General features: G+C 35.5%; 1 protein-coding gene across 6 annotated transcripts in view; it reads right to left on the reverse strand.

Moving 5' to 3' along the window:
• LOC117411059 (1-phosphatidylinositol 4,5-bisphosphate phosphodiesterase beta-4) overlaps window positions 1-10697 on the reverse strand; it is a 145500-nt gene extending 134803 nt beyond the window's left edge. For all 6 annotated transcript variants that reach the window (XM_059025281.1, XM_034921636.2, XM_034921634.2 and 3 more), the window contains exons 1-3: window positions 10240-10697; window positions 9124-9168; window positions 4030-4094 (exon numbers count right to left, since the gene is read on the reverse strand). The gene's annotated coding sequence lies outside the window, so the exon portion shown is untranslated. The remainder of the gene's footprint in view (window positions 1-4029; window positions 4095-9123; window positions 9169-10239) is intronic.
• Between the last annotated feature and the right edge of the window lie 6987 nt (window positions 10698-17684).

The following is a 17684-nucleotide window of genomic DNA, read 5'->3' on the forward strand; positions in this document are numbered from 1 at the left end:
AAGCATTATTTCAATGAGCTGTAAGGGTACCAACAAATTTGAGCACGTCTGTATTACCTGACCCATTTGTTTGGCATGTATATTAAATTACAATCTCCTAAATAACATAACAACAAGTAAATTGGCACCAGCAAATAAAAAAGAAGAAAAATATAAAACATATATTTTTAAAAGAAAATATCTATTTCAGAAAAGTACTGAATGCATTTGCCCTCATCCCATATTAACCACTAGCCCACTGACCCACACATACATCACAATTAATTGTTTTCAGTCACAAAGTAATATATAGTTTCAAGATTTAATATACAACTCAAAACTAGCTGAGGATCACAAGCCTCGAAAGGCTACTTGATGATGGAATTAACCAGCCTCCCAGTTTAAATGTTTTCTCTTGTGCCTGATGCAAACAACGGTTTTGGTTAAAACACGGTTAAATGGTTAAAACACTGTTTAAATGCATGATTGTCACATGAATGATATACTGCAAATCACCTACTCTTGATACCTGCTTATTTAGTGGACATTACAGTAGGCCTGTTAAATTATAGAGAAATGTAATTTACCAGTAAATCTGATCTTTTGAGAATGAATACAGTATTATTTATTTCAAACACAATGGTGTCAGTTTAAATTATCTAAACAGTGCTATAAGAACTTAGGCAAAAGTAGGTCACTATGACTTTCACGGCTCAAGGTCCTCCATGAGATCTGACATCCATTTGGACCCCTACCAAATGAAATATGGTGAGAATCGTTGTCTTTGCAAGCCCTACCTGTTGTTCTATAGTGGTACATACTGGTACAGAGGGAATTTGAAATTATGAATTTAAGAGTATGACACAGCTAAATGCAAGGTAGTGTTACACTTAAAATCAACCCATTGCTTGGTACCCAGTCCCAAATTGCAAACCACTGACCTACACAGAATGTCCTTACCAAGTGTGTCACAATATAAGCGGTTCTTTAAATATATGTTAAAAAAAATAAAAAATAAATAAAAGTAGTTGTAACCATATGGGTAAAAAAAACTAAAATTCTAATATGCATGCCTTTCTCCTACAAAATTATTTTGTTCTGTTTTGCATTTAAATTAGGGCTGCTCCGATTAAAAGATTAATCAAACCGATTAATCAGCTAAAGAGTTGATCGCAGATTTTTTCTTTTACAATTTAATCATTATTATTTATTTCTTCCCAGACGCCCTTATCCAGAGCGACTTACAATTGTTACAAGATATCACATTATATTACAGATATCACATTATTTTTTTTATTTTTTTTACATAGTTACCCATTTATACAGTTGAGTTTTTACTGGAGCAATCTACGTAAAGTACCTTGCTCAAGGGTACAGCAGCAGTGTCCCCTACCTGGGATTGAACCCACGACCCTCCAGTCAAGAGTCCAGAGCCCTACAAACTACTCCACACTGCTGCCCTATTTGCAGAAATTTATTTTTGTATATAAAATAAAATCAACCAATAGAAGATCTGCATTTTCTCCACGGCAGTCTAATCATAACTGAGCGGAGGTGGGACATAAATTTGCTAGGGTAGGGTGTAAGAATAGCTGAATTTCACACGCTATTGCTTATTACAGAGACCATTATTGAGAATTATATTGAAAACTTTGCAGGAATATTTCTAATTGCTTTTTACAAATTAAAAAAAAAAATCTCATAAAACAACAGAAACATTGTAGTCGATTTGGTTACGAATCAATTTTCAAGAAGAACTTTATCAGAAAAAATGGAGGTATACACCACAAATATCTAAACTGACACAGGAAGGGAAGGGATATACTTGCCACTTCCAAAATTGAAATTATTAAAGGTATCTGGTAGCTATCAATTAAAAAAAGTATACTGTTGGAACTGCAGAAAAGGCTACAGCAACCTAGGATGTCTAACAAAGTCAGCACAAAAACATGAGCGTTGCCAAAGCCACCTGCTAGCCACTGTTACACTCAAAACTTTTGGACAAACTCGGATTGATGTTCAACTGGATGAGCAGAAGCGTAGGGGTACAATACATCACAATGGGCAAGTAAGAAAAAATCGTGAGGTTCTTAAAGGTGGGTTTATTAATAATAATAATAATAATAATAATAATAATAATAATAATAATAATAATAATAATAATAATAATTATTTGTACGATTGACATTTAAAGTTTTCAGAATGATTATTATTATTATTATTATTATTACTAGAATTACAGTATTATTCAAATGTCCTCTCCTACAGTGCTTTTTGTTTAGTTTATTTATTTATTTTTTTTGGTCCTGCAGTTAAAACCTGTCAAAACCCCAGCCCCTCACAGACAATTTCCGCCTGGGGGGCTGTGCCCTTAAATAAATCACAATATCTTCCAAAGTATAGACAGCACAGGCATGGTTCAGGGCTTGAATTCAAGGTAACCCCTTGGGCATCAAGACTAAAACCTCAGGTGTGATAAAAGTCTTACTCAGTACCACACTGGAAGGAGATATCCAGAAAAAATACATAGAAAAAACAACAAACGCTTTTCATTTTTTTATGTTCTATAGTCAACTTGTAGCATATGAAAAGAGCCAGATTTTTTAAAAAATTGTAAAAATTTGGAACTGTTTGAACAAAGGGATCAAATTCTACAGGAGTTTTTACAAAGCTAAGCCCAAGGGTCCCCAAACCTCTCCAAAAATAAACATTGTGTAAATCTTTATGTCAATTGATACACTAAGTTCTAAAAGGGATGTTATCTTCTGGCACCTCACATGCTATCCATTGCCACATGCATTTGCCTTTGAAAGGCTTTTTTTTTTTTTCCCTTATCTCATTCAAGAGGTGGGCGTGTTTGTTTGCACATCGATTACTCTGTGATGGATTGGGCTACAAACAAAGTAAAAGTATGAATGGAAAGCTTGTGACCTTCCCTACAACGTGATCAGGGAGACTTTACCGTCATCAAGGTTGTAAGACCAGAGCAGCAAAACGCAAGCTAGTCGATTGCTTTTGTTTTGAATGCATGGGGGTACTAGACACATTGCGAATGGGATATCTCAGTGGTGAAATGACGGATTTGAAAAATTCCTTCGCTGTTTGACGGTAGGAAAACAACGATTTTGATATCGAGTCAGCTTTTTTTCTCTTTTGGTTTTGTAATAATATTAAAAATGAGATATGAAATATATTTTTTACGTGCAGTTCCGTGTTCCGCCCGTGGGACTAGAGGGCGTAAGAGGTTAAGAATGGAAATCTCGTGTGTGTATGGAAATGTGTTTATCAGCGTTGCCAAACAAAACGAAAATACAAAGTATTTATTTAAAAAAATACTTTTTTTTTCTAAATTATGACATGTCCTGAATTTTTGGCAGACGTGATAGGGGCATCGGAATCAGGTTTTGCAAGCTGCCCGTGACTGGCAGCTGCAGACTCGGGTTTCGGTAGTAAGCTACTGTCGGTGGATTCCGTTTTTCTTTTTGCAACCGCTACTGACATCACCCAGGTAACATTAATAATGCTGATGAGGTCATCAAAAAGAGGCGGATTTTCATTCTTGAACGACTGTATGTCCATTCATAAAGAGCTTTGCGACAGTCACCTGTTTGCTCAGATCATTTTATGAAAAGCAATACGGATGACTTTCGTTAGTTTTAAATGAAATTAGTTGTATTACAGCAGCCGGCAAGTGCTTTTATGAACAGAGCCCTAAGAGTCTTAGGTTAACCTACATGACTGTACTTCGCATAGCAATGTGTAAGTTACAATTACTGCATTTTCAGGGTGGCATCAGGTGTTAACTCTGTTGCTGCAGACACTGGTCTAATCTTTACATGTCAACATTATTCAGCTATATAAACAGAAAATAATTGCCACCATAATCTAGGGAGGGTGAATGTTCTTTTCCTGTTTACTTTTTACTCTCCCAGCTTATGTGGCTCCTGACTCTCTTATGACTGATATGCTGTAACATTGTTTTACAGACTTTTTAAAATGTATTCATTAGAAGTAGCACAATTACATTTTCTACAAATAAAATTTACTTACCAAATCAGCATGGGATTATTTTGACTTTTTTTTCTTTTTTTTAATCAGAAAGCAATCTTCTTTTCCTAAAAAACAGAAGGAATGGGATTCATATTAATAAGACATTTCCTGCCAAAGTAGCATGATATTCTAGTAAGAAATCAAACCCAGAGACATATTTTAATACAGTATAAAGGCAGCTATGACACTTCTTTTTAGACTGTACAAAAGTTTAGCAGATGCAGCTACTTCAGTTGTATTGTGCCAAGCAAAACACAAACATAAAATTCCAGTACCTTCAAATGCCCAGCTATAATAAGACCTGGACTCATAACACAAATGAACTCTTTCCAGAACATCTCATGTTTCACTGAATTTTAGTTGGGGACTGAAAAAAAAATCCTTCAAATACCACACTCAAAAACTAAACAAACTTAGAGGAGACGATACCATGTTGTTAATAAATGCTAAGGCCTTGCTCTGAGTGTTATCAAAACAGAGACTCAAGCTTAAAAGGGTTTACTGAAACTGCACTCTAAGCTTGCTTATTTTAAAAGAAATCTGTCCAACCAAGTACTAATAAAATAACAATAGAGTTGCAGTATGTACATTTGGAATTTAAATGCAGTGCACAAAATAAGCATGCACATACTGTTAAATAAAAATGCAGCAGTATTTTACTGTTTGTCTAAGGCATTTAGATAAAGTGTGCTTAATACAATTTTACTACAATATGGTCAAACTGTTTACAACATGGTATACATGACAGAAAACTGGTTTCCAAAAGACTAATGGACCTAACTTGATTGTCTGCATTTCTCCTTAACCACGCTATTCTCCAAAACTGTCCTAGTAGGTCAGCAAGTTAAAGATCAATAGACTGTACATTACTGCAAATCCTACAAAACTGAAGGCTCACTTTGTTGCTGTGACATTAGACATTGCAGTGTTGGAAAACAGAAGTGGGCTGCAAATACTATATTTTTGGCCAGCTTTCACGGACACTTCCTATATTATAATAAGTGTTCCCAACTGGAGTGTTCCACAGTGTTGTGTGGAAACAGGAGTTTCATTTAGTATTTTCTGGCTCTAATCTCCAGTATAAACCATGAATATGGTTAATATCAGGCTTGCATCCATTGCCATTTGATTCCCATTCATCATTCAAGTATTCTGTAGCACTAACACTCTGATTATACTTCCAAAATATGCAATACTTGACACAGCACTGGGTACCATGAATGAAAGTACACTCAATGTCAGTCCTCAAAGAGATACTTGAATGGTGTATTGCTGCCCTTCCTAGCCTTTCAATAGTAAATTAAATTGTTTTAATAAACACACACTGAATAAATGTGTTAAATTAAAAACGTATGTGACTAAGGGCAAAATGGTTGTCCTAGATTTGTAACAGGCATACCTTTTATTCATTAAACTTTTATTATGTGTGCGGGGGTGTGTGAAGATGTATATAGGTGACATATACTATGATCCGCTCATTCTGGGTGGCAATAAGTGTGTAAAACTGAATAGTCAGAATTTCCACTCATTGCCACCACATAAATAAAGCACCATCCAGTTCATAAAACTCCCTGCTTTCTGCGTTTTTGCCACAAACTTCAAACACGTTCTTCTTAGTTTAAAAAAAGAAAATGGTTGGAAAAATAAATATTAACACCCTTTAATGTGTTTAAACTGTTTGCTTGTTTTTTTTTAATACACATATTTATGTCAATATTTTGAGAGCACTTTCCTTACTAAACAAATCCACTATCTCCTCTTAAACACTGTATCAGTGCAAACTATCACAACAAACTATATAATAGCATTGTGTGTTTAAATGTAATTTAAATATTAAACAAAACCAAAAAAGGCCCACACTGTTAAAGCTTCTAAACTTGGAATTTATTGGATTGAATTCAACTGGTGTCAGATCTAAATTATTATTATTATTATTATTTATTTCTTAGCAGACGCCCTTATCCAGGGCGACTTACAATTGTTACAAGATATCACATTATTTCACATTATACAGATATCACATTATTTTTACATACAATTACCCATTTATACAGTTGGGTTTTTACTGGAGCAATCTTGGTAAAGTACCTTGCTCAAGGGTACAACAGCAGTGTCCCCCACTGGGGATTGAACCCACAACCCTCCGGTCAAGAGTCCAGAGCCCTAACCACTACTCCACACTGCTGCCCCCAAAATGCCTTCCAAAACCTGCTATCCCACCTAAAAGTTTATAGATTTAGGTACTGAATTAAAAAAAGCACGACAAAAGCATCTCTAATCGCTGTACAACTAATATCCTAAGCACCCTCCATAAATAAAATGTGATACTGCTTGTTGAAACCAAGTGATGGTTGCTCACATTTTTTGAAATTATCATGGATTATATAGGTAGTGTAAATAGGGTTTTTCATAGCTTTGAACAGCCTGAAATTACACCTACATCTTTTTATCTCATCACTGTTCTCAAATTATAGCCTATACAATAACCTATTCTCTATTTGACTTTCTCTCTTCTCCTTCTCCTCTCCTCCAGCCAGTGCTCTAGCGATTCCAGATGAGTGGAAAATGCTTATTGAGCCTCTTGTACAATATCTGTTTTCTCTCCCCTATACAGCTTTAAGATTTAATTTAACCACAGATTGTTGGTCCATGCATTCGGAATATAATCTTTGCGCCTTTCTAGCATCTTTTAGTATTTAATAGAAGCCATTTGAGGATTTTTCTTTCAATTACCATATTACTTTGAATTACTGCCGCCCTTGAATAAGCGCCGCACTCAGAGATCACATTTGTAACAGACGCCGCCCTTGAATAAACGCTGCTCTCAGTAATGAAACATGTACATTTTTTTCCCTACCCCAGCTCAAATAAATACCGCATTTAATAAATAAATGCATACAAAACACAGTATGGCAAAACATTACAAATAAAAACAAAATTAATTGAATAAACTTGAATAAAATGTATTTAATTCAGAGTAATACAGTATTTTACATTTGGGAAGTTCCTGAAACAACTCTTTACAGCTTTCTAACCTCACTGTCTGACAAAAGCATCTCCATGTCCTCGATTTGGTTTTCACAGAAACATGCTTATAAACATGCACAATTAAAATACATTTTTAAAAAAGGTATAATTACAAAGTAATGTTAAACCAACAAAACATTTTGAACCAGAGACTTTTTTCACAAAGTACTTTAACTAATTTCATTAGGAATAATTTTAGCTTCATATGAAATATGTGTGTACAACAGAACAAATGTTTTGTGTTCAATCTCATTTTACCGCAGTGTTGAACATCTCAATTCCCTGCATGGCAGCTTGGGTAATCTTGTGAACGTTTCTGTGATTTTTTTTTTATTCAAATACATACGCATTCATGCTAAACTACCCCTATGGACTGTAAAAAAACAACAACATGTTGTATTTTTCAAGAGAAATAAAAATATTTTAACCCTTTAGTGCAATACACCGTAGCAAAACACAGTACAGTCATATTAAAGCAGCAGTAAGAGATGAACAAAAAAAATCATTGTAAAGAACATGCATAGATTAATAAGCAAGGTAATGAACACAAAACCACAGTGCAGGTCAATTCCACAGTAATTGACATACAGGCATGATCTAGAGCAAAACTTGATTTAATCTCTTGTTGAACAACCAACTGTTGCCTCAAACTATTCCAATGCTGACAGCACATGAAGACTGAGTAGATTAGAAAGGCAATGACGTGCTTTTCAGTGATGTGTAATAGTAGATTCCCTGCGAAATATGAAAAAACCAAAGACGCTGTGATGTATCCGCATTAGAGGCTTTCGAGCTCTCAAAATAGTCATTTTAAACACAGTACATTTTTTTCATTAATACTGTTTATCCTTATAGGATCATCTGCAGAAGGTTGGAAGATTGATAAACATAGAACAACAACACCTGTTTAATACAAGATTAAATTCCAGTTAATTTCAGTGGTAGCTTGGTACAGGTACACTTATCTCTACCACAAAAGGTTGTGATATACCTCTTTTAAAGTGCAGTATCTGTATTATGATTACAATGCAGAAAATATTAATTACAATTTACCTGTCCAGAGAATTTGTACTGTATATATATATATATATATATATATATATATATATATATATATATATATATATATATATATATATATAGTTTTTAAATGTTTTTGATGCTACTTCACATCTCTGCATACTTGAAAAACTGACAATAACTACATTTAATCATGCAATGAGAACAAGTGAAGACATTTCTGTTTAGAAATTGTACATATTTTGTTAACGAACATGGCTGTTCAGCTCATGGCAGTTGTCCAATTAGCCAATTATTCCTGGTGACTGAGTAACTGAACCAAGTTAAATAAACCAACAGCAAATCAGATTTACCAAAACAGTTCACTGTTCGCATTGTACATTTTTTTAATTGTGTTCAGTAACTGGACAGATGGTCATGGACAGTAACAATGTTAGCAGAGTTATGATTAGGGTTTGAACTTTAGGGTTTTATTTTCCAAATCTCTACCTCCCTTTAAATGTTAATTGGGAGTTGTTAATCTGTCTCTGCAGCCTAATAAAGAGACAACTGCTAATTAAGACTGGGTTTAAGATTTTTTTTTTTTTTACCAATCAATATTTTTAAATGATGGACTTGCTATCAGTGTACACTCCCTACTCAGTATTTTATGCTGAAAAGAAAATCTTTCAGGACAACTCTGTTAAACCACGGAAAATAACAAAAGCACGATAAACAAGTCGACTGCAAGAATGAAATGCAATTAGGATCAGCGATGAGCAATTAACGTAATTGTTACTTATGTTTGAAATATAAATTATGCGAAACAGAATCAGGCTCAGTCAAGCAAGATATAAAGGCAAAAAACACGTGTCATTGTTTTGTCAGGAACAGCTTTTTCAGTTTAATTAGGAAATAGACGGCTCAAAATGTTTAAAAAATATTACTTGACTTTAATCTGAAAAAAATACATTTTAAATATTTTTGTTTGAATTTGCTGTTGGTAATTTCAGAAGAATGTGTACTTGAAAAAGTATTAGGATATTTAATTAATAATTAATTACTTACCAAACAATGTAAGACTAAAACCACATCACAAATTGTAGTCTCCCTCTGAAATAAAAATGGAAACACCTGCTTTAAAATAGAATACAGTAATACATAAACTATAAATATTTGCTTTCTTCTCTCTGAAACAATATTTAAACATTGCAGTCATCTCGTGTATACTTGTCCTTGCACTAACAGGTTGCCTACTTACTTTACCACTAAAGACCTTGTTCTGTATGCTTCAATCTTATAAACTGGCTGTTATTATTTCTCGAATTTAGTTCCATAGACACGAGGTTCATTGCAGAAGGTACCACACCACTGTATTGCAGTTGCAAAGTGAACATAAGTTGTAAATATTTTAAAATTGGATTAAATGACGTTTTCTAAACATTTGACCACTGCACTCAAAGGTCTGTGTCATTACGGACAATACATATTGTGAACATAGTGTACATAGTGTAAACTGTAAACTGTAGCTATGCAGTAATAGTAAACTGTATTTATGAATACAGGCCTGCAGCTGGGTGAAACTATACAGCACGAATATATTTAGAGATCAGTGTTTATCTGGTGCAGAAATATACATGGTGTTCATAGTACCGCCACTATGTCAGTATAACGTAATAAAACACTGAGGTGCCATCGTGAACACCACCGACCGAATAAGGAAAAACATCTCATCTAATTCATAATAATCCACTTGGCAGCTAAACCTAAGGAAATCCCAAAGACCTGTGATTGCAGACCCACTTATGTAACTGTCAGAGCAGGATTGCCAAAGTCGGAGCAACCTGAGATAGAAAATATATATTGTGTTTATTTCAAACATTGGTTTCCTTTTAAATAATAGCAAATAAAGCGCGTTTCTCCTTCATACCATCCCTACATTGAACATCCTATTTACTGAATGAGTTTATTTTACTTAGTACAATGTTATTCATATCCACACTGGCACTACAAAAAACAATAGCTTATCCTATATTATTATTATTATTATTATTATTATTATTATTATTATTATTATTATTATTATTATTATTATTATTATTATTATTACCGCACAATGCATGCAAATACGACTAGAAAACAATTAAGAAAAACCAGGCTACCCATTCCCTACCAGCCACTTACAAAATCATCTGCCGTTTGGATTCTCACTGCTCCGACTGAGGGTCTCCGGGCTTTTTTCTTTCAATCACCAAACATAATTTTGCTTTGTATTGCCCCTTTTCTTTTTTATTGGTCAACAGTGAGTAACCCAACAAAAGACGCGGTAGACAGACCGCACAGTACAGGGCTGCAGCAGCAGACACCCTTCGTAAAAAGGCGGATTCAATCCAGTGTACAATATAATAATGGTTGCTGTGGCAGCGCTGGGGACTTTCTCTATTTTGATTCCTGCTGATCTGCTTTCGCTTTATCCCTCCCAACGTTTCTGCTTCTTTCTTCAGTGGTTCTGCTTCTGTCTCCAGTGGAGGAGCGAAAGCACACACTGCTTATGAATGGCAGATAGTCAACAAAAGTGGTTTCAGGTCCCTTCCGTATTGCAGTAAATACAGCGTGTGTTTTGTGTAGATGTTAGCACTGCACTTGTGTGACTTCAGTCGCTCTAATATTAATGCACAGTATGAGACTGTATTGGCGCGTGTGCAGGTAATGCATGATGTATTTCCCAAGAACTAGTTCTTTTTTTTTTAGTGGAAAATGAACGCATGCATATTACCCTAGCACAAGCAGAACATTTTGCTACTGCTGTACAAGAGCAAACTCTTATTCGATATAAACTTTTTAAAAATATATATTATACACACTGTACATGTGTAAACACAAACACAATTGAAAAGTATTCTTATTCTTATCTCTTTGGTGATTTTTGTATTTCCCATCGCGGGACCTAAGGTCTTAATATTAAAAGTAAATGTGTTAGTTTAAATGTAAACTGTCGCTACTTTATTACGTTTGCTTAGAAATAATATAGGGACAAGTGCATATATGATATCATATTCTGTTAATTCTATTCTTTCGTTATGTTTTTTTCAGCAAAATGGTAATCCTACTCTTCATGTATTATTTAAAACATTAGTTAGGCAGTGCATACAATAAAACTGCCATTTTGCATGTAATAAATCAGGGGTGGGGGAAGGGGTAGAATTCAACGTGATTGCTGTCTCTTAAATCGTGGACGGACAGCAGCTTCATACCTGTACGCTATTCTAGCAATGGTAATTGGCGCGTGATCATCCTTACTTTGCATCTGCGTGTGTTTCTAAAAAATACGTTGTAATTAGTCACACACTCTGGGCTACCAGTTAGTCAAGGTGACACCTCCTGAGGAAAAACCTGCGTCAAGTGCCTTACATTAATGTACATGGGACTGACGTTTTCACACCGGGTTCATGCTAGAAGATACAGTATAATTAATTCAAGAAGCAGAACCATAATTCTACTGTAATCTAATACTTGCAATGCAGCATGACTATTGGGTAATATGTGGTCACTGTACTTATGTAAAGTGTTCAAACCATTTCCTTTGAAAGCTTTAACATATTAAGCAATCATCAATAGCTTATTTTTTAAAATATCTTATTAAACAGTTTAAACAGTATTGGTTTAAGAACCTCTTCACTGTGCTTTGGAGGTTGACACCAGGCCACGGGGAGCAGCGAGGGCCTCACAGAATAGTCCTGTTTTTTCCAGGATAGCATTCTTCTTTTTTGTATATTTACAATTTATTTACAGTGGAGTTGTATCCCAACACGGACACGGTCATGCCATTTCATAATAATGACCTAATTACTATATTGCATCCTGTTTTTATTTGTATTTTTGAGAGAATTACATGAGTCTTTATAAATAACACATTTTTTTCAAGTCCTCCAACACATAGTTTAGAGAGAATGTTTGGTGATAAAACATGACATATTCTTATATAATCTTAGCCACCTTTGATTGGAAGATTATAGGAGCAACACTTTCATTTTATCATTTAATTTGATCAGTTTCCTTTGATTGTTAACTTCAAAACAGCAAGCATCTGGGTTGAAGGAGACTACTTTCTGATCCTAAATATGTTTATGATGCATGAAAGAATGGGCTTAATGGTTATCAAAGTGATTGAAAATAACATGTGGGACAGGAAGTAGCATGCGTATCCTTGTAAATGAACACAAAAAGGGTTTTCAATACTGGTATAGCTATCAATATCCTACCAAATACATTTATTACAATAAATATTAAGGTATTAAACCACTTACTGTGGATGTGTGCAGTCTTATTATGACTAATGTTTTTGACTGTTAAACTGATAATCTTAAAGTAGTTTCTTTGGCACAGAAACGCTCTTCATTATGACAGGGTGAAAACTATTCCCAAAACATTTTTTTTTCTTTTTTAGCAAAAAATGTCAAGCAAGATTTGTTATGTAACCAACATTTAGCAACTATATGCTGGTCTGCCCCGATGTGACTATGAAATCATGCTGCAGTTTGCTATTTTCCTGATTCACAATCTCTCATTGACATGGAGCACATATTGCATGTGTTTTATCTCTCAGTGGGAAAGGCAGCTGAGGTCAGAACTTACACGTGATGCAATGCATCCATCCTTATTTGACAGTCCTTCATTAAAGCACTGTGTATTGTTATTAAAAGTGTGTCCTCGGCTCAAATACATTAGAGCCATGCTCTAGTGTACAAAAGGAGACACCTCTAGTATTTGAGTCAACTCACTGTCACTGTTTTTTAATTCTGCTGAACCACGTTTCTGGACACTACAGTGTAGGTGTGAAAGAGTGGCGTCGTTGACAAGGCTGGTTACTGGTAGGAGGGAGACTCGGAGACAGAGCTGCAGTTAAAGCACACATTTATCTACACAAACTGAACAAAAAACACTGGAACAAATAAACAAGGTACATGGGCCCAAAATAAAAGGTTTAAACAAAACACCACACATACTTAAACAAAGCACACCTGCGCAGTCGCCTTCACCAAAACACCTACAAACTCCTCTCAAACAAAGCATCATGCTCCCTTTATATACCATGTGGCTGGGACTTGATTGATGATCAGTTATTCAATTAAGATCCAGCCACATTCCATATGTGGATTTGGCAGAGATGGAATTAATCCCACCTGTGCCAAACTCAAAATAATTCATCTTTTTTTTTTTTTTTTTTTTTTTTTACAATATATATACACAGGCTATATTTTAACACACATAGCAGAAGGAATATGAATAAATTCTATCTGATAACATTCATATAAATGTATCGTGATATGCTTAAAAAAAATTGCTAGGGAAGCAAAATCAAACAAAGATTGATTACATGTATGGGCTGTGAATAGCAGGGCACACACAGAAGAAATGGCAGCTGTTGCAACTTACCCATGTTAAAACCAGTCCTGAACTGAATAATAAAGAGTTGTGTGTACCTTAGGCATGTAATAACTCACTGTTTTTTGGTCTTACATACTCTTATATAGATGTATCATTGTAATGTCGAGGGACCCGGAGTTGTAAAGAAACACACGTACACCTTGGTGAGTTATCAGTCAGCTTGCATTTGTTCTTGCTGCTTCTGTTACACACGTTGAACTAACTCCCACTTCCTATATAGGCTAACCTTTGACTCTCCCTGGCGGTCTGTCTGTGTATTCTACAAACTCTGGACTGTACAGTAACCAGTGGAACAGAGCTACTACACTACAATCATGTAATTAACTAAGACACTGGCCATTTTTATAACCAAACATTTTTGGTATATGCTAACATTTTTGATTTTCTCATTTTTTAGTAGGGTATACTTACCAAACTTTAAACATGGTCAGTATACTTATATTAATAAATAATGTACATGGTTCCAAATATAAAAAGCACAATTAACAACTACAGTTTTATAAAACCACATGACACATTCCAGTTGTGAATGAAAGCACTGGTATGAAATCTTTGTTTTTCTGTTCCCTACATCTGCCAACAGTTTCTTGTCCTTAGACTTCATACTGTATACTGTAAGTAGGTCAAATCATGACTAGATATGATCCCGACTCTACCCAGCTCAGCATGGGATCATAAAGGTTGCAAATCAGCATGGTATATTGTGTGTGCAACACGCAGCATAAATTAAATAGGCTCTCCTAAGTAATACAATTTTGTGATGTTTACATATTAAAAATAAGGCCAACAATGGAATTAAAAAACTCAAAATAGTGCACAAAATACACTCACATCCTCTGTTAAAGATGTTGCTTTTCACAAACAGCCCTCGTTTGAATGAGACAAATATAGCAGTATTTTCATCTGCCACTGTTCAGTGTGGGCTTAATGCCCTTAAACTGATGTATAAATGCAGCTTTTCAGTCTAACACTGGTTGTCCTCAAAATCAAAAATATTTTAATATTTTTGTAATTTACATGTAATGGAATAATGAAGCTGGAATAATGTCTGGGGCATTTAGTTGTGTTTGAGTAAGGTGGGTGCAGATCAATATTTATTCTTAGTTCCAATACAGTAGTTTTTTTTTTTTTTATTAAAATAGCTTAATCAACAGGACTTCAAATACAAGTCACATGCTCCTACATACATGAGAACAACAAGGCATTAGAGAAATTATTTTCTAATGTTATAAACTATGTGGAAAAATAACTTCTTCTTGCCTCTAAGTTATTTCTTGGAAGTTTTATATACAATTTATTCACCTCGAAAAAATGTCCTGTGCTTTTGCACTTGCTTCAAAATATGACTTATAGTGTAGCTTATGTGTAAGCTACTGTATGTTAACTAGTTATGTGATTCTCTATAATATTAAAATTAAACATCAGGTTGAGCGTCTTAATGACTGGGCTTTGAACAAGGTCTGTGGTGATGATGTTTTTTTTTAACCATTGGCTCAGTTAAACCTTATTCCCCTTAGATGCAATTCAAGTGTTCCTACTGATTCTGTGATTATAGAGAGGTATCAAATATTTACAAATAACTTATTAAAGACTTCATATGTCAATAGTGACCTTGTCATTCATTGGATTAAAACTTGAATGCCTTAAAAAATGAAAAGACCACAATTCAAATGGGATTGGATTGAAGGTTCGATGAAAGAATGTGTTGCCTTTGTGAACATGGGCTTGGCAAAGAGTTATGGATGGAAACCATGAGATTGTTTGTTGTGCTATTAATCCAGTTCTTATATACTGCTGTGCATCTATAGAATTAGTAGGCCTAACTAAGGCAGGGGCATGATCTGTTGAAATCCAGTATTCAGTTGTATTAGACTGTTAGAGCTTACTGTATTTGGTACAATCTGGAATAGGCTAAAATATACAAAAGAAGAAACACCTATTTAATTTGCTGTAAACACTTAGGCCTGTTTATTACTGCATTTTATTATAAAATAGACTGCCATGTTTGTTTTTTTTAATTAAAGAATAGTTGTTTTTCAACTGGGAGCAACCTAGGTATTGTGAATGATAAAACACCTGATAAAATAAATAAATAAATAAATAAATAAATAAATAAATAAATAAAGATAACTGAAAATATTAAAAACATAAAAAAGAATAAAGACTGAAACTTAGGAATCCTGTCATATTACAAAATACTGAAATGTATAAATGAGGGGCAGGAGTAGTGTTTGTGCCCTGGCTGTGTAGCAATTCAAGACTTCCACAGATCAGCGCAGACCATAAGCTACTATAGCTCACCCATCGGTTACAAAACAGGCATCATTAAGGATTGTTGGATACCTCAACCATTTGTTACTTATCTGTGACTATTACATTATTGAATTCAAGAATTTGGTACAGATTGTAATGGCAGATTCCTGTGTATAAGAACACAGCCACTGAATAATGTTTAGCCAAATTAAACTTGGAACTTTAAACTTCTGTTATTTAGTAAGAGACAAATTGTAATTACAAATAATTAGGTAAAGAAAATAGGATATGAATGAGGTTGAATACATGAATCAATTATACATATTTTTTGTCTCATTAGCAGTACCTCTCATTAGCATCATTGTATTGGTTTTCCACATCAAAAACACTTGTTAAAAGGTACAGTTTGTCATATCTTAAATTTTTTATTGAATAGGGCCAGTTCCTGCAATACCATCTGAATCAAACATGATCTTATCATCCCCATGGCCAATGTAAGGCAACACTGCAAGTGGATATTGGAAATGTTGTAGCACAAACCTAGTGAAATTCACATACAATATGTACTGCAGTCCATATATTTTTGTTTAATTTACATGGGCTAGTGTTACAGTGTATGATGTTAATCAGAAAGGTTTCTATTTCCACTGAATCAGATAAACCAGATAATACAATTTATATGAATTTGCTACACCTGCTATTCCTGTTTAAGCTTTCACTTGGTCTGGAGGTGATGCAACTGCCATTGCTATTTCAGCTTTGACATATTTCTCCTGAGTGTCGCTGTGAAAGTGCCGTTACCGTGAACCACTTAATCTCCAAAACCGAAGAAAGGGAAATTATTAATAACCCGAAGTGGGCTTTATCGCCTGGTAAGGACCACCTTGTGCTGTTAAATGTCTGAGCCTAAGGCAAAGGCATTTAACATAACAAGAAGGGCCTTATCAGACAGTAAAGCCCTCTTCTGAGTGTTCTATTGCTATTAGAAAATGTATATGTTAAAAAAATAACATTTAAAGTTTTTCTGTTTTTTTTTTTTGTGATTTTATGCAGCACTAGTTTTTGTTGCTAATGAATACAAACAAGTAATGCAGTTTGCTCAGAATTCCATTCATAGTCTCTCCTGTTCTCTCTCTACACCTGCTCCCTGGGCACCCTCATCGCATCCTATGGTTTCTCATACCATTTCTATGCTGATGATGCTCAGATTTTCCTCTCCTCCCCCCCCCCCCCCCCCCCCAACTCCACCATCCCCTCCTGTATCTCTACCTGTCTGTCTGCTATCTCCTCCTGGATGCACTCGCATCACCTCAAACACAACCTCTCTAAATCTGACCTCCTTTTCTTTCCCTCCTCCTCCTCCTCTGATCTCTATCTCCATTCCTCTGGAATCTACCACATTCTCTCCCTCCTCCTCAGCTAAGAACCTCGGAGTCACCCTGGACCCCTGCCTCTCTTATTCCCAGCACATCTCCACTCTGGCACGCACTTGCCGATTCTTCCTGAGCAACATCCGAAGAATCCGACCCTTCCTCACCAACTATGCTACCCAGCTCCTGGTCCAGGCCCTGGTACTCTCCCGCCTAGACTACTGCAACTCCCTCCTGGCTGGCCTCCCTGCGTCCGCCACCCGTCCGCTCCAGCTCATCCAGAACTCTGCTGCCCGCCTGGTGTTCTCTCTGCCTCGCTTCACCCACGCTACTCCACTACTCCGCTCGCTCCACTGGCTCCCGATCACCGTTCGCATCCAGTTCAAGACTCTTGTACTAGCCTACAGATGCCCTGACCAGACTGCACCCAGCTACCTCCAGACCCTCATCTCTCCCTACACCCCCACTCAACCTCTCCGCTCCGCCTGCACTAGAAGACTAGCTCTACCTCCGCTACGCTCCCCTGCCTCCAGAGCCCGCTCCTTCTCCACCCTTGCT

The sequence above is a fragment of the Acipenser ruthenus genome, chromosome 6 (assembly GCF_902713425.1).
Source record: "Acipenser ruthenus chromosome 6, fAciRut3.2 maternal haplotype, whole genome shotgun sequence".
Lineage (NCBI taxonomy): Eukaryota > Metazoa > Chordata > Actinopteri > Acipenseriformes > Acipenseridae > Acipenser > Acipenser ruthenus.